Source organism: Rattus norvegicus, chromosome 4 (genome assembly GCF_021556685.1).
Source record: "Rattus norvegicus strain SHRSP/BbbUtx chromosome 4, alternate assembly SHRSP_T2T, whole genome shotgun sequence".
Lineage (NCBI taxonomy): Eukaryota > Metazoa > Chordata > Mammalia > Rodentia > Muridae > Rattus > Rattus norvegicus.
Window position 1 is genome coordinate 139,979,587 of NC_141537.1, and position 18,795 is coordinate 139,998,381.

At 36.7% G+C, this 18,795-nt stretch overlaps 1 protein-coding gene across 4 annotated transcripts in view; it reads left to right on the plus strand.

Moving 5' to 3' along the window:
- Nucleotides 1–18,795, plus strand: part of Cntn4 (contactin 4) — a 993,738-nt gene that overhangs the window by 140,276 nt on the left and 834,667 nt on the right. For all 4 annotated transcript variants that reach the window (NM_053879.2, XM_087655634.1, XM_087655636.1 and 1 more), the window contains 1 exon segment: nt 15,273–15,417. The gene's annotated coding sequence lies outside the window, so the exon portion shown is untranslated.

Sequence of the window (18,795 nt, forward strand, 5' to 3'; positions counted from 1 at the left end):
TCAATTTTTCACATTTATCCCATAATTCAGTATGTAATTGAGACAGTCTCATTTTTCAACCACTCATTGCCCTAAAATGTTTAACATGATATTTGTAAGATGTAGCATAGTGGTTATAGTCATTCAACTATTTACTTATTTAACCAGGTTTAATCTTGGCTGTGTACTAGTGGTTATTGAAATAGAGGAGAAGGAATTTCTAATATCACTTATTTTGAAAGCAAGTGTTTAACAGGGATAATGTTTCTCATTTTTTGTCAATAAATCTTTTGAAAAAGAAAACTAACATTTAATATTTTCTGTAAGTGGGTTTCATAAAGAGTCGTTATCAAACATGTACAATTAATGTTTATTTTACAAATGGTTCTAGTTTTCATGAAGTACCAGTGGTAGCACAATTAATAAATGAGTTTTCAGAAGAAGGACTATCCTAAAAACATTGTTGTGTTTTAAATGACCCGACTCATCTCTCTCACCATCCAGAGTTTTCTGAGCAAAGTGAATCACTGAAAATGATTTCATGATTTCACTGAACATGTTTTCAGGCTGAGCACAGAATTGTTTAGATGAGAAATAAGCTAGAAAGTGAAAGCATTAGAGTCTCAAAGAAATCTGGGTGCTCATTAGTCAGTCATGTCAATGGGAGGCTTCAAAGACATACAGATCTGTGATAACATTTAGGTGTTCCTCCTGGTTTTATCATTGCAGATTATTTTCTATAAGTCTAAATGCACTTCTATGCAATTTGTTTTTATTTCTTTTAAAATTTACTTATTTTATTTCATATGAGTGTCTTTTGTCTTCGTGTATGTATGTGCATCATGTGTGTACCTGGTGTGTTCAGAGGTCAGAAGGTCTTTGACAGTTACAGACAGTTACACAGTGGTGGGCAGCCATCTATTCTGCCATGTGCTGAGGTTCAGAATAATGGAAAAACACGTTTTCGACTTGAGATATTCGCTTAGAAGCCAGCATAATTAGCATGAGTAATGTTTTTTCCATTCCTATTACACAAGTTTGTATACACAGTATAGAGATGTGGAGTTACACTATAAGGTCTTGGTAACTTCAAACAAACTTGTCGAACAACCAACAAGAAAATGATGGGCTGCTGACTAGAGATTCTAACGCAAGTAGAATAAAACTCCATCATAAAGAGACATAGAGAAGGGTTCATAGGAAGTCAGAGGAGAGGAAAATAATTGTCTCTGTGGAATATATTGTAAGCTTCCTGGACTGGAAATAAATTGGATATTCTTCGTTAAGTATGGCTGGCATAGAGACCTACTGGGTAAAGCAATTCACTGCAAGTAGAGCGAAGGGTGTGAGTGTACACATGGGGATGGAAAAGCCTCGTGCAAGGGGTGTCAGCACCAAGAGGTCAGTTAAGTTCGAGCATCCTGTGGGAAATGAGAGTGACTGCTCCATTTGGAAGCCTACTCCCACCATGGCTACAGAAATCACACAGGAATTCATTTCTCTGGAATGTGGTACATATGGAAGCCTTTCTATCTGTCCAACATGCCGTCAGCTATGTTTGTAAATCTGGGCCGATATAGGGACTGCAATAATCCTTGAGTTATATAGTCTTCACGGGCCTGTATGAGCTGCTTAATGCTGAAAAGAAAAGAATCTAAACATCTATTAAATTGCCATGTGCCACTGTGAATTTATGAAACCAGTCTGAAGTCTGATTGTGTGTTAGGGTACATCTGCTTTTCCCGGGAATGTGTAAGGAAATGTGACTTCTGCTTCCCTAAGAAGGTTAAGCTGTCATCTAGTCTAATATGTACTTAAATTAATGCTGCCAAAGCAGCTGCCCCATGTGACAGACGACGATGGTGATGGATGATGATCATTTTAAAATCAGTTTTCCTAGAGAAATTGCTGTTTTTCTGCTGGAGCTGAGGTGTAGTCTGGATTGAAAGTTTCTCGTCATATTAAGTATCCTTTTAGCTTAAGAAGGAAATTGCCAAAGACTCTATTCCCTGTGATAAAGTGGTCTAAAACTGAGCCACGTAGTAAATGATGCCAGATTTCTCACTTAGGTTACCTGAATTATAGCAGTCGTTTTTAGCTTTGCAGTGTCATCTGATGACAACTTATGTTGGATGGGCAAAAAAGCAACCCATGTCTAGTCATGAAGTAGCAGAAATCATGGTTTTTAGAAGCTATGATCTCTTAATGCTTTAGAAGTGTGTTGCTGTGTGTTAATATTTAATTTTCTCTACAGTTCCTTGACACTTGTAGTTTTTTCCCTTTCCTTCTTTTCTCCACAAAATCTGAATACACTGTTTTTCATCTCTACTCAGCTACCCTCTGAACAAAAACAACAACAAAAACAAAACAACAACAACAACAGCAAAACCTTTCATATCTTTATTTCTAGAAGATTTTCCATACCTATTTGCCCCCATTCATGGTAGTACTCATCACCAACTGAGACGCGGTATGTGCTTTTGTGAAAGTCTATCTATTCCTGCTGGGATGGCAGTGATAAGATCAAAGACTGAAATTTTAGTTCTGTACACTGTGTGCCTATACACGCTTCTCATCCAAGGCTGATAGACACCCATTTAGTAACAGTTCATCATTAGCTCAATGCATGATTCTGACAACTGATCATAGAGGACTACGTAAAGTCTTCAAGATAAGAACCTCATTAATGTTTCACTCTAGTATTGAAGCTAGGTAGCTTAATTCAATAATCGTGTGAGTGTGAGTGTGAGTGTGTGAGTGTGTGTGTGTGTGTGTGTGTGTGTGTGTGTGAATACATAAATATTTCGGGAAATAAGTGGTCATAAAAAGGAGCTCACTTACTTGAGGTTTATTGTTAGGTATACCATATTATATCCCACAACATTCTAGCAAAAAGTAACCAATTCTGTTACCATATTCAGTAACTGCTGATTTATACCAGTACTTTGTGTTAGCCGGTTAGAGAGAGCTATTTTCAAAGAAGAAAAGCAAACAAAACCTACAACCCGAAAATTTATTTTAAAGGCCAATAACATTTGTATCCATTGGGAAAACATGATCAATCAAAGCTCCACAAGCCTAATATGGCCTACTTCTTTAGCAAATATGATTTGGCCGTTGCCATTCATCATATCTAGAAGTCTGGGTGATAAACTTGAGCTCTCTCTCAGGGTAACACTGAAAACAAGCACTTTGTGCATTGGCAAAAAAAAAAAAAAGAAAAAAGAAAAGAAAAAGAAAAAGAGCCCATTAAAATATCAACATAAATGTGTCTTCTCCTGATAACATCAAATGGAATGTTGTAGCATGTTTATACGAATGTTGGCTGACAGTGGTAAAACACAAAAGAACTCTGGGGATGTTGTTTGACAGTCACTTTGTTTATAAATGAGAAGGGCTACAGTGCAGATGCTAAAAGAATTCCTGTGGATGCTCCAAATACACAAGGTGTTTGCTAACAGAACTGCCTTAAACTTTGTGGAAGGATTTTAATAACCAAGACAAAGGGAGATGGTGACACTACTGTTATTTAGAGGACTGAATGAGCTGTTTGGTAAGAGCAAATTAATACAATGAAAATCAAAAATTCAAATGATGATAAGGATGCACTAGTAGATCCAACAGACTTTCCCTATATGATGTCACACAAGTCAGCCAAATGGAAATGGTCTTGATGCCATGGAGATCAGAGAATAGGATCTTCACACCTGTAAATAAACACATTCTCTAAGTTAGGGCTTGCAAAAGATAGCAGATAAATAAGGAAAATAGACATTCATTTGGGGTTATAGAACACATTGGATTGGGAAAAACATCCAGTTCATGAAGTTCAGATAGAGTCAAGTTCAGATGTCTGTTGATCTTTAAGAGAAGCATTTGAAAGAGAATGAACCAAGAATGGAGAACAGGGAGAGAAAAGAAACCATAGTAAAAACATGCGGTGGAAATCCAGTGAGCTGACAAGAGATGAGCTGCAGAGAATCTCTGCCTCTGAGTGTAAAACAGGGACTACTGATGCTCCGTCCCATCAGAGTTCCTCCTCCCTTCCCTGGCATTACAATGTGCCCTGGCCACAGATATTTTCTTTGGAAGAACTGAGGAGTAGTCTTATGCCTTATCCCCTACATAATGACTGTTCTCATCGAACCCACTTTTAGATTTCTTTCAAGATCCCTGCAGAGGGATTTTGAATAATTTTCAATTCCAGCTTTGGCTGGGATGTTTGCCAGAAATGGATTTAAGGTGGATGGATTTTAAAATAAGCTAACCCTTAGTATTTTCTAATCCCTTTCTAATACTTTGTGCATTGCCTTGAAATATTGTTATTTTTAAGATGGTCTTGGGTGCTCATAGGTTTAAAAAAGGTAGCTTTCTTGGTCAACTAAGGTATTATATAATTTGCCTTTGTAATTACACACACGTGCGCGCACACACACACACACACACACACGTGGCCAATTATTTATATGTGGCCAACTACAACTTTGAGGATTATATTTCATGTAACAAATAGATTTGGGGGATATGGGAGGATTTTACGTTCCATCAGTGAGTACTTTAGTCAGGGAGAGAAGGTTACATGGTTTATCTTTAATACATAGGTAATTCATAATAAAATTGTCCCAGAACACAAGTTTTCTGAATTGTGGTTTCACTGTTACTTCTCCAAAGGAGCGAACAATAGCTTATTGAAAAATATAATTTCTACAGTTGAATAATGATTGAAATTTTATGTATTCTTTTTTCCATACTGTTTACCTTTTCACTTCTACTTCACATGGGAATTGAGCTTTATAATAGTGTTTGTTTAAAAAGCTGGTTGTAGAGATACCTAGGAAGGGGACAGAGACAAGCAGATCTCTGAATCTTGCTGGTCCTCTAGTCTAAAAAATTTCTGAGCTCAGAGAAATCCTGTCTCAAAAATTTAAAAATAAAGAAGTCAAAACTGATCATTACCTGAGGTCAACCACTGCCCTCCATATGCATTTGAACCATGTGCACCCACAAGACACAACAGTTTGTTCAAATACCATATATATATATATATATATATATATATATGAAAATAGTATTTATTGTATCACTACATCCTGAGGATTAAATAGAAAAGAAATATAGAAACCTTAGCACAGTGTCTGGCAAAGTGAGTAAGTAATATTTTGGTTGTCCTACTAAGTTACTTCTTCATATTAAGTTGCTAGAAATACAATGATATTATTATTTTACACTTATAACCTTAGAAGTCCCAGTGACTATATGTCCTCTGCTCGGTGTTTCACAGTGCCAATAATAAAACGGACTGTTTCCATAGGGGAAAGCTCCATTTGACTAGGGGAAGATGTGCCCTCCCTTTACCACAGGTTGTTAGAATCACTCATTTCTTTGTGACTGAGCTTGTGATATATCCTTGCCAAGCAATGCCAGATTTCCATGACACCCAGAGTTCTTGTGTCCCTGCGAGCAGCATGGTCCACACATTTTCTCATTGCAGCGCTTCATGGAAGAGAAAAATTCTCTGGTTGGTTTTGCTATCTTCATGAGTATCCCCCTTTGGAGGTTCATCTAATTAGGTCAAAATCAAACAGGAAAGTATCGCTTTTCTTTTGTTTTTTATTTTTTATTAGATATTTTCTTTATTTACATTTCTAATGTTGCACCTATGACTTCCATTCGTCCTCTTTTCAAGTCTTACCTTAATGCCCCCTTTTCCCACTTCTGCTGTGCAGGGTTATAGACCAAATTCAGCTGTGTAAGACAGAGAACAGACCTTCACTAGATTTTGGCTATGGTACACATCCTCTTGCTGTTGCTAATTCTCAGCACTGTGAGAAATACATTGGTTTACTGTTTGAGAAACCCTGTCTATGATATTTTGTTATGACAATTCCAGCTTAAAAAAACAAACATCATTCCTATTTTCTTTTCTTTTATTGGATATTTTCTTTATTTACATTTCAAATATTATCCCCTTTCCTGGTTTCCCCTCCAGAAACTCTCCATCCCATCCCCTCACCCCTTGCCTCCATGAGGGTGCTCCTGAACCCACCCACCGACTCTCTCCCGACTCCCCATCGTGACATTCCCTTATACTGAGGGATCCAGCCTTCACAAGACCAAGGGCCTCTCCTCCCATTGGTGTCTACAAAGCCATCCTCTGCTACATATGCAGCTGGAGCCATGGGTCCCGCCATGTGTACTCTTTGTTTGGTGGTTTAGTCCATGAGAGCTCTGGGGGTCTTGTTGTTTGATACTGTTGTTCTTCCTATGGGGTTGCAAACCTCCTCAGATACCGCAGTCCTTTCTCTAAGTACTCTCCATTTTCAGTCCAATAGTTGGCTACGAGCATATGCCTCTGTATTTGTCAGGCTCTAACAGCCTCTCAGGAAAATGTTAACATGTACTTCTTGGCATCCACAATAATGCTTGGGATGTGGGATGGATCCCCAGGTTTGGCAATCTCTGGATGGCCTTTATCTTCTCGAGTGAGGTAACCCAATCACAAAAGAAGACACATAGTATACACTCACTGATGAGTGGATATTAGCCCCAAATCTCCGAATACCCAAGATACAATTTACAGGCCACATGAAGCTCAAAAAGAAAGAAGCCAAAAGTGTGGATGCTTCAGTCTTTCATTGAATGGGGGAACAAAATACTAACAGGAGGAGATACAAAGACAAAGTTTGTAGCAGAATTAAGGAATGTTTCACTTTTCAACCCTCTTCAGTATCTTCTTCAGTTAGCCATTTCATAGCTATAAAATCCATGTTACTCAGAGGTTCTCACCCAGTAAAAACAAAACGTCAAAGTGAATTTTAAATGAGGAGGCAGGCATCTTAGGAATCTTTTTTCAGGATTCTAACTCCCACAGAGGACTAGTACTACCTTTTATTCCATATATATATATATATATATATATATATATATATATATATATATATATATATATGATGTCCTTGTACTTCTGAGTTCATAGTAGTTTGGAATGATCTCAGTAGTGGAAAATGGAGGAAACTGCCCTTTCTGAACTTTGATAAGGAAGAAATTTACATAGTGTCATCGCCATGTGATTGTTGGTTTTATTTTGACTCTATTGCCAATATTCAAAATATAATAAAATTATTCCTCAAATAATTTAAATGTCATGCCATAATTTACCAAGTTTCAGGTATATCTCACTATGAGACAATGTGCCTTAGGAAACACTGCATCCAAATCTAGCATCAAAGGAATGCAATACAAATAGGGCTCAAATTATAACCTTGCCAGATCTGACATAAAAGCAAAAGTAGAGAGTGATCATGGATTCAGAACCTAGTATTTAATAATCAGTATAATCACCAGTAATTTAGAATAGAAACTTCAACTTATTTCTCCCATTTTTAAGAAGATTGTTTTAATGTCTTCATTTAAAAAGAAACCCAGTTTCATTTTTATTAAAACAAGATGGTCTACATTATAATATATTGATATTGTTGTTGCTTATATACTGAATATAAGAAGATATTTAAAAAAAAACTTTTTAAAAATCCTGCTTCAGAATCGAGCAAAGAAGCTAAAGGAGTGCCAGCTTTCTGGGCCCACTTTTATAATGCAGTCACTGTCCTATAATCTCAGCGCGAATTCCCTCTTCCACCTTGAATGTGCCACAAGCAATTTGTAATAGAATCAATTAACATTTGGGAAGTTGTACATGGCCACCTAGGATATTAAACATTTGCTCCAGGAATGCTAATATGAGTCATTGGCTTTATATTCCTAAACTATTGCTCAATAAGAACAGAAACAGTAAGGAGGTACAAAGTGAATGTGTGAGTATCTTTTTAGAAACTTTTCCTCTGGCTCGTGTGCCTCTGTGTGTGTGTGTGTGTGTGTGTGTGTGTGTGTGTGTGTGTGTGTGTATGCACACATGCACGTGCATGCACTCTAACTTCCTTTTGAAGGCAGCATTTGGGGAAAACAACATGCGAGGCTGTAGCTTTACATGTATTCTCTATATTTGGATAACCAAAGTCATTGATAACACTCTCAAAAGAAGATGAAAGGCACGGATTTCATTCTTCATTCCACTCCTTCCTTGGTTAGTTACTGTGCTACATTTACAGATTCTTGAAGAGCAAAGACATGAAGTAATGTTAGTTAACTCAGTTACAAAACAGTGTGGAACTTCTACCGGGACATGTTTCTAAAATGTGTTGCCCTGTTTTTATTTTTATCTGCAGGTTTTTGTGGTTCTCATTCTTAACCTACGTCCTTACGTATGCTATGCCGGAGATCTATTGCTAAACTCAACCCTTAGCCCTGGCCCTCCTTTTTCAAATGCATCCAGAGTATTTATTTTTAGTTCATAATGTAGAAGGTTTTCAGGAGTCATACTTTTCCTTTCCTTATCTACCTTACCTATTCTATTAAAAGATAAACTTGGTACCTGGACTGAAGCCCTGACATAAAACATAAAAATTGAAAAAGAGACCATTTTCTCATTTCAAACAATTGTCTAGTTTGATGTAGTTATTTTTAACCAGTGTATTTTGTGTAATTAAAAGAGCTCAAACAAGAGTACAGAGCCAACTCAGTGGTCAAGAGTACATACTGCTTTTTCAGTACTCTGTACCCAAGTCAGAAGGTTCACAACTGCCTGACCCTGGCGGTCTGATTTGCTCCCCTGGACTCTGAGGACATAGTCAATAATATTCACAAACCCAAGCCACAGCCCTCCCAATACTCATATGCACAATTAAAATTAATTAAATCTTTAAATAAAACAAGCTATTCCGTTATATTTATACAATTTTATTTATTTTATCCAAAATTAACGAGATCAGTCATATATGTAAGTCAGTAGGATCTGACTCGGAATATTTTTTACAAAGTCTACATTTATGTTCATAGAAATCATGATATTACTTGGCATACAGTTGATGCTCGATATACATTAACTTCATGAAAAACGACATAGCTATTAAAATACTTTAATTAAATGATTAAATTAACTTTCCTCTAATATGATTGAATGCTAAAATGTAGTCATAATCTTTTATTAAAACTTAATGTGAAACTTTCAGTAAGATAAAAAGCAGACTTTATTTTCAAAAGAGTTTCTATAAAATTGTTGAGTTTAAAGTGATATTTAATTCATTTTTCCATATGATTTCTGAGATATTGTTGCTTTATTAATATGTAATTTTTAGCTATTTATTAAAGATCTCATGCATATCTTAGTAAACCTTTTATCAATTAAAAATGAAAACAGCTTTTTTTCTCTCACTGTGGTTGCCTTTGCATTGAGTATATGAACTTTACTACGTAAAAGTAGACAACATAAGGGAAACAACACACATTAAAATGATTCATTGCAAGTGAAAGATGAGCTATTTTAAACGGACAGTCATTGCATCTTTAACACCCGTACTTTACAATGGATTCTGTGTACACTTTCGCTCCAGATTGCATTTTACATAGCTAATGATTTAGAATCCGAACTACAGGAAAATGCTAATGTTAAGGGAGGTGGCATAAATACTCAGGGTTTTTATGTGTATACTTCCACAAGGCCCACATTTGATGCTCAAGTAATTTGACTTCTAAAAAAAGTCATCAGGGCATATGTTCAAAATCAGATTGGACAGAGCCTGACTGAAAAATGTTTTATGCTTGCTTCATTTTAAAAAATGGCACTTAGCTTTGAAATACATTCCCATTAGAGAATATTATAGTCATAGAAGAGCAGATTCTATATAAAAAAAGAGAACCAAAACTCAGCCAGAATTGATATAGTTACTCTGAGCAGTATAAATTACTGCTTTGAGTAATTTAGAATATATATATATATATATGTGATATATATATGTGATATATGTGTGTGTGTGTCTGTCTGTCTGTCTGTGTGTGTATGTTTCATTCGTAGAATCTAGTATAACTTGATTGTCCTTTTCAGTTAAATTGATCTAGTAAACTAGATAACCCTATGTTTTTTCAGTCTAACTTATAGGGTCTCATTGCTGAACTCTATAAATTTGTTGTTTGTTAATTTATTGTTTCCTGCTGCCCTATATAGTAATCTATTCCATTGAAAGTTCCATAGGAAAGTAGTAGTGTGCGTGAGTGTGTGTGTGTGTGTGTGTGTGTGTGTGTGTATACATATACATATATATATATATATGTATATATATATGGCTTAAGTTTTGAGACTTAACAATTAATAAAACAAAGCAAAACAGCCATCATTTCACCACCTAGTTTATATGTTTGGAATTTCCTTTATCTCTCTTCTGATACATTAACTTCCAAAGAGCTCTACTCAGTAATTTTTGATTAATTAGAGTGCTTACTTGTGGTAGAATGTAACTTTTTATTGCTAATGAAGTCAGTTTGATCATACGTGCAAAAATTTATTAAATTATCATTTTCAATTATTTTCGTATAGTTGATTATATCTTACTACTTTCTGATATTTTTGTGTTCTTCATTGAATATTCGAAGGGATTTTTAGGTTATCCTTCTAGTATGCATGTAGAAAGTTACTTCCTAATCACTTATAGGGAATCCTAAGTAGTAACTGAATGAAATATTTTATTTGAGATAAAATATTATATGGCTGAACTACTAGAGAATGGTGTTTTTCTGTCTGTTTAATCATCAGGCATGGTCATATTTTGTATCAGTTTTATTATGTTTGTGAAATTCCAATAAGACAACTACCTTCCAACTTCATCAAATTTATCATTCATTCAATATGTAATATATCCCTGATCCCTCTATTGGCAACTAAAAATATTTCTGTACTACCAATATTTTCCAGAAAATACTAAATGACCCATAGTTAAGGATTGCTCTCATTAACTTAAGAGAATTACTATTCAAGTGATTTTTAAATTGTAAATATTTATTTATTCATTCATGTGCATTCAAAAGAACACAAGAGACCACTGTGTCTTTTGTCCTGTTTCATTCTTCGCTTATTCATTGTGGCAGGGTATTTACTGAATCCTATGCTCCAGTTTTATTGGCTTAGGCTAGCATGGCTCAGTGACCCTGTAGTCCTCAACCCATTCTTCATAGTAGGCATTAGTTGCATGGTAGAATACCTGGCTTCTTCTGTGGAATCTGAGGTCTGAGCTCTGGTTTTCAAATACTCTTAAACCCAGAACCATCACTCCAGTCATATTTAAAAATATCAGAACACTTACAATGATAAATTAATTTAAAAACATTCTTTAATATTTGAATACACAAGGCTGGAAATTTAGCTCCCTGCACTTATTCCTCTTGCAAGAACCCACACTAGCTTTCCAGCACTGACATTGAAGCTCACAGGCATCAGTAACTCCAGGTCCATGGATTTAACCCTTCCATGGTCATGCACACATGCTCATGCAGTTAAAACAATCATATGCAAAAACTGACTTCATTTTATTTTTTCTTCCATTTTTTATTAAATTGGGTATTTCTTATTTATATTTCAAATGTTATTACCTTTCTGAGTTTCCTGTCCATCAGCCCCCTAACCCCTCCACCACCCCTTCTATATAAATACACATGGTATGCACTCACTGATAAGTAGATATTAGCCCAAATGCTCAAATTACCCAAGAAGCAATGAAGTAATTTTAAAAGCAGGATTTTTAAAATCTATATTTTATATACCAAGTATAGTTGTGTAGTCCATAACTTAAATACTTAAGTGATTGATGGAGGTGGGAGTATCATGAGTTCAAAACCAACATAAAAAGTCTGTAGTAGTTGTTATTTAATTTCAAATGAATGAATTTATTAAATATATAGCAAGTAACAGAGTAGATAAGAGCATTACAAAATATAATGAAATCTGGAGTTTGCAAGATCCAACACATATAGCCTAAACTACATCGACTTTGTAGTCAGATCCTGTTAAAAAACAAAAGAAAGTCAGAAACATAAAATAATTCTTGAAAGGGTTTCAAGCAGTGGAAGTGAAGGCCACACAGAAACTGAAGAGTTAATCAGCCCCAGGTAAGGACTGAGAGCTTCCCCTCAGGTGGATATTTAGTATAAACCTGTGGCTTTTGGATTAACAAGTAGGCATGACTACAGCATTGCTTGGTAGTGGCACTGTGCATTACATCTATAAGTTTTCATTTCTGTATGAAACATTCTGGAGCATGTTCACCAAAATAAGATGAAAAATTAAAAGAAATTACAGTTCACCAAGAAGATGATGGCACTCTATTTTTAGTCAGAGAAAAATTTCCTAATTTTCCCTACATGATTTTCTGTCTATTATTTTTGAAATTATTTCTTTGGTTTTTGTAATTACATATAATTACATAATTTGTCCTTCCATTTCATCCTTTCAAATACCATATACCAATATGCCAGTACCTATCCCTTTTTAGTGATATATTGTACTTTATATTCAGGGTAATCATTCATAGAGCACTTATACAGTTTATTTTGATAAATTATGGTAAAGTAAGCAATTATGTGTTAAAGTAATATACGTGGGCTTGTGTAGTAGATACTTAGTAAAAAAAAACCAAAGTTCCCAGGAGTGAAACACGTGCATTACTACTTCTTCTACTACTACTACTACTTCTACTACTACTACTACTACTACTACTACTACTATTATTATTAGTGTTATGTCCAGTCAGCTGAATTACTATTTAAAATAGTCAGCATAGTTTTGCTTGTTTCTTAAACAGGACCTTGCTATATAGACCTCAACCTTGTAGTGGTTAACCTGTATGCTTCCTGCATGCTGCAATTCCTGGAATGCAGTATGATACTTGGTTTTACCTGTACAATATAGGGAGACCTTGTCTCAATAAACCTTTTTGGGGTGTTGCAGATGAGATGGGTTCTCACTCTGTAGCTTTCTGTCTTCTGACGATGGGGATTGAACACAGAGCCTTAGCCAAGAGCACTACCACTAAACACATTCAGTTCTTCCTCCTGCCTGTGTGATTCAAAACTTTTTAAAAAAAATCAGTAAGGCTGACGATGCAGTAGCATACATCTCTAATTCCAGCACTCCAGAGGCAGACATTTCTGTGGGCTTAAGACTAGCTTGGTCTACATTACAACTACCATGACAGTCAGGGAAATAGACAATCACAAAATACACAAGAGAGATCTTGTCTAAAAGAAGTATGGGGGTCAACGGGAGTAAAACAAAAACCACTGGGTATAGAGCTCAGTGACAGAGTGTCACTACCATGGTTGAGTCTTAAGGAGAAATACAAAATAAAAACTGATATTCTCTTAATATTAATAAGCTCTGGGGCACTATTGTGAATGATGAGCGAAGCACAATAAATAGTACACCTCTGTAGTCATGGTAGTTGGGAAAGCCAAGGTAGGAAGATGATCTCTAGAACCCAGGAGCTTGAAGCCAAACTCAGCACCAAAGGAAGAACCTATACATTTTCCTACTATGTCGGAGGGAGCGTTCCTCCTGAGTATACGTCACAGACGGCTACATGGTTGCGAGAAATCCTAGGAAGAGCTAGTACTCTTCATGTGAGCCATCTTCAGCCTGACTGACTTAATTCAATGGGACGGTTGTAACACGCCTTCCTTTGTCTTACGGCCGGCCTCACGGCGGTCTTTGCTCTCTTCTGTTCTATCACCATTAGTTTGTGGATGATTCCTCGCTTGAGCCTCAGACCCTCCATTTAGGCTCTTTGGACCTTTAGAATGGGAAAACTGTTACCACAATACAAAACGATACACTAAATTATCTGTAAAAGTCAAAGCATGGCCCTCATCGTGCTAACGATTCAGCTTTTCGGTAAGTGATTAGGTTAGAGCCATTTCAGGCAGCAATGAGAAGATGGACTATTCAAAGTCTTCAACAGCACAATTAAGATTTTTGTAATGGATTTGCAACATTGAGGAACAACGTTGACTCTGTAGTACACTAGTATGTAGTTTTGGGTTTTGTTTGTTTTCCTTTAGGAAATCCAAATTTTGTCTTAATAGTAGAGCATAATGTGCTTAGAGTATCCAAATGACAAGACTGAGCAGTTTTCTGTAAAAGCCACTAATAAATCTAAAACACACACACACACACACACACACACACACACACAGAGAGACACACACACAAATAACATGTGATGGCGTTCTGCTGAGGACTTAGTGGTTAAATATTTGCAGCACAAATGTGAGGACTGGAGTTCAGACCCCAAGATACTGAGTGGTTATGGTGATCCAGAAATTCCAGAATGGGCTCACTAAAGCAACTAGCCATATCAGAGAGCTCTTGCTATGACTGGGAAAGTCGGCCTCAATGAAGGAGGTGGAAAAGTGTTCAAGGATTCCTGACTTTAACCTCAGTATTTCACTTGAACATAGCCATGTTCCTGTACAAATCTGAGCATTCAAACACACGCGTACCCCACCATACTTATGCCCACACACATTAAAATGGAAAAAGAAAAAGAAAAAACCCAGACACATTATACAATATCTATGTGAATGGCCTTAGTTGCATGGCATGGACACAGAGAAGGTTCTGGGCACCTTATGCTCAAGAAGTTTCTGCAATTTTTATTTGAATTTAATTTGCTACATTTGCCATCTGGGATAGAAGCCTGAGTACAAACTATTCCAGGCTGTGAAGATGCACATCGAAACAGTTCAGGATTTATATAGACCAGAGGAAATAATGCCAGACAAGCTGGCTTCATGGCTCTCTCTGTTCAGTGTGCTATCTCCCTCTGACGCAGAAGTCGGTTGTTTAATTTTCTGACAGAAGGTGTACCTTGAGAATGGCTGGACATCTTCCATTTGTATTATTGTCAGATGTGATCAGATAAATCAGCCCGAGGATCAGTATGTGGGGGACACACGTTGAAAGTGATTTTATTTCTGTCCAATAAGTCCCAAAGTTGCTGTCATCTTCACTTTATTTTCCCTCTCCCATCTTCTGTGCCATTTGTCGCATGCCTCACAAATCTCATTGTCTCTACTTATTACCAGATTTTTCTCCAGCTGGAAAAAAAATGCCCTTTTGGTCCACAGCCAGATTCAGAGTTTTCATCCTTGTCATCCTCTGTGTATTTCTCCTATACCCTTAATGTGGAATAGCAAACGCCAGTTCTAGGCCTTTCTCTACATCATTTACATGTGTTGGAAGCTCAGCATAGACTACAAAATATAACGCAAGAGAGAAATCTAAAATATTTCTTCCATCTTCTGCTCTATATCCTCAACTGGAACAGCTTTTTTTTCTTACATAATTGTTTCTTTTTCTTCCCAGGTTCATTTGCATTGAAAACTAAAACTATCTTTTCTTTTATTTTTTTCAGATTCATATTGTGTTGTCGGCACTTCTCCCAGGTGGATTTCAGCTAGAGCTCACTTGGAAATGTCTGCAGCTTGGTGTGAGAGAATAGGATTCTTCTTGCTGAACTAAAGGAAGCAACCTTCATACGTTCCTACTGAAAAGAAAGGGTAGGTTTCACCACCTGGACCCTGTCTTATAAGCCATGTGGCATTGTATGTAGCATGAGAAATGTGTGTCTCTGAGTAGTTTGCTGAGGTTCATGAATGCAAAAGCCAGATATGAATTGTATTTAACATTCCCCATTCATCTTACTTTGCACTGAATTTCCCTTCCTTGCATCCAAAACGACATTGAATAACAGGAGTTTTTAATACTGCAGTAACAGAAGTTAACATTTCTCTAGAAGAGAAAGAGCATGAAGACAGAGACTAGAGTTTCTTCCATTTGAAAGGTGAAGTATTCACCCCACAACCCTTAGAGCGCCTTCTAATATCCTGGAGCAAGGCTTTGCCGTAAACACATTCTTGGTGCTGTGACTGCCAGGTCTTATAGTCTCATCCCCAGCAGCAAAATGGTCAACTTTTTTTCCGGCAGCTATGGATCCAGTTAAATATCCTATCTTCTGGAAGAAAAATTAACAACAGCAGCAACAATAATAATAATGATGAATTTTATATATCCTGCAGTTCAAAAATAAATATATTTACATGCACACATACACAGATCATGATTGCATTGCACAGCATGATTAACAGAATTGTGAGTAAGAACCACATGGAAACTCCACGTGGCTTCTGGGCCCTTATGGTTCTGTAACTTTTCTTGTGGTGTCCTTGATCTCTCTGCCTCCTTCAGGCCTGACTAAGTCATCAAACAGAAAGCGTCCATGGGACTGACTTAGACCTTCTGTAGTTGTAACAATTGGGCAAGTGGGGACTCCTAACAGCAAGAGCGAAGGCTGTCTCTGACAAGTTGCCCGCCCATGAGTCCCTGTCACTTAACTGGGCTGCCTTCTCTGGCCACAATTGGAGATGTGCCTAGAACTACTGCAACTTGATATGCTAAGGCTGGTTGAAATTTATGGGAGTCCTCCCATTTTCTGAGGAGAAAAGGGGGTATGGGGGAGGGAAGGTGAGAGAGACGGACTGGGAGGAAAGAAAGGAGGGGAAAGCTGTGATCCATATAGAACGTAATTAACTAATTAATAATTTAAAAGGTAGACATGGGAGAACAGACCTGTAATTCTAGTGTTTGGAGTAATATATGCAGATCACTGGAGTAATATATGCAGATCACTGGAGTAATATATGCAGATCACTGGTCAGCTAGCCTAGCTAATTTATGAGCTATGTACGAGTCAGGTTCCAAAACCATGTCCTAAAAATTAAGGTGGAGATGTGCTAGCATGATGCCTCCATGGGGAAAACAAAATGGCCCCTAAATTTAATCCCCTAGACCCAACTGATAGAAAGAAAAACTTATTGTCTGAGCTCTACAAGCATATAATGACACACATGCACCATCTCCCAATAAATAAATGCAATAATTAAAAAAAACCTTTAAAGGTATGGAGTGGTAGAGAAATATAGCCATTATTGTCCTCTGACTCCCATGTGTGCATGTGCATTTGCACACACATATGCTTACATGGATACATTATACATACTATATCTTCTCCCCACTACACAGTACAAAAATACACTTCACTGTTTCTTCAGTCATTTGGAAGTCATTTACTGATCACTCTGGTGTTCTTTTCCTCATGGTGGATGGTAGAATGCAACTAGTTAACAAGGTTAGAAGTGAGTCTGAGATAGACATTTTAAAACCACATGAGAAAATACATCCCACCATTAATTTCCCTTCTTAAATTTCTATTCATATTCTTCTTATAACTTTCTTACTCACACTAAAAATAGAATCTACTTCCACAAAATGGATATTTGGTTTCTTTGAAGGGTTTTCTTTTTTCTTCATATATGCTATTATACCATTTAGGGTCCCATATATCTGAACAAAATATTCATTATGTGTTAAGACCACATATATTAACTGTTTTATTTAGTGAGTACTGTTGAAGAATGTATGGTGTCTCCTATGTAAACTGATTCATTGACTAAAAATATAACATTGATCTTTTGAGTAGTTTACCAATTTAAAAATATCGGTAAGGGGTTGGGGATTTAGCTCAGTGGTAGAGAGCTTGCCTAGCAAGTGCAAGGCCCTGGGTTCGGTCCCCAGCTCCGAAAAAAAGAAAAGGAAAAAAAATCAGTAAAATATGTGGTGTATTCTCAGAAGCATTCGTGTTGAATTCTAGGAAAGCAAAGGTCACTGGCATTGTGAATATTGGCCAGCTCATCAGTTAATCTGATTGGCTACAGGTTTTCTGCTATAGCTTCTCCAGTAGGAAATCCACTTTCGAAACTCTGAAAGAAATGCTAATTGCTCTTGTAACGTAAACAAACAATACTAAAATCCAATTCTTTGTTGTAGAATTTTAAAGGGAAATAAAGTAGGAATCAAATGCGTTTGTTGGCATGGATTCTTTTTGTCTCACAGAAACAAAGATGCAGCCAGGGGAATTTCCCTTTCAGGGATGTAAAGAGTTTCTGAGGAGTGAACTTTGCCTGTCTCTGGAAGATAGCATTCACCTGCTTTCCCGGTGTGTATGTGCCAAGCCTAACAGTAGTGGGTAGCCTAAAAGCTACTGAAAACCATTTCCTGAGACGATATTGCCTTTTACTCGAGGAATGAGTAGGTCCCTTTGAATTGGCTTGTGTGTGTTTGGAGGAGGAACATAAATATCTGGTCTCTTCATAGCAAGGGGACTCTTTCAAAGAGGCATTTTCCTTCCTGACAAAGAAATTCACACTGGAGACAAATCAGCAATTTCACAGCTGGCTTGTGAAATTCTAAAATGATGTACACAAATCAAAGCAAGAGAGATTCATTAGAAATGAAAAGAGTATTGAAATTGCATCCCAGGTCTTAATAGGATTCCTTTCTACAGTTATAGAATATTAAAGGCAAATTACTGGGCTTATATAGGGAAATTCGTATTTCAGCCATAACTAAAGACCTTCATAAGAAAGCATAAGGAAGTGCCCATTAAAAACCATAAACTCAAGGTTTGGATATAATTGTGTCTTCAAATTCATCCCATTTTTCTCACTGTTTAAAAATAACCTTTATTGAAATTGGTGTATGTCGCTTTTATAAAAGCACATACTGCATTCTCATTGCTCTCATGAACAGCCCTCCTCTTATCACCTTTCTAATCCTGTCAACCCTTTCTTCTCTCACATTCATGTCTTTTGCTTTGTATTGTTTTGTTTTGTTTTGTGACCCATTTAGTAGAACCATGACCATTTGTTTGACTTTGGTTTAAAACTAACCATTGAAGTCTTCTTGGCTTATTAGAGGCTACAGAACTGAAGACAATGACTGCTGCCCCCAGCTCTGCCTGATTTTCTCAATGTCCAATAATTCAGCAGGATGAGAGATGCTTCAGTGACTCACTTATGAATCAGTGATCACCTGATTAA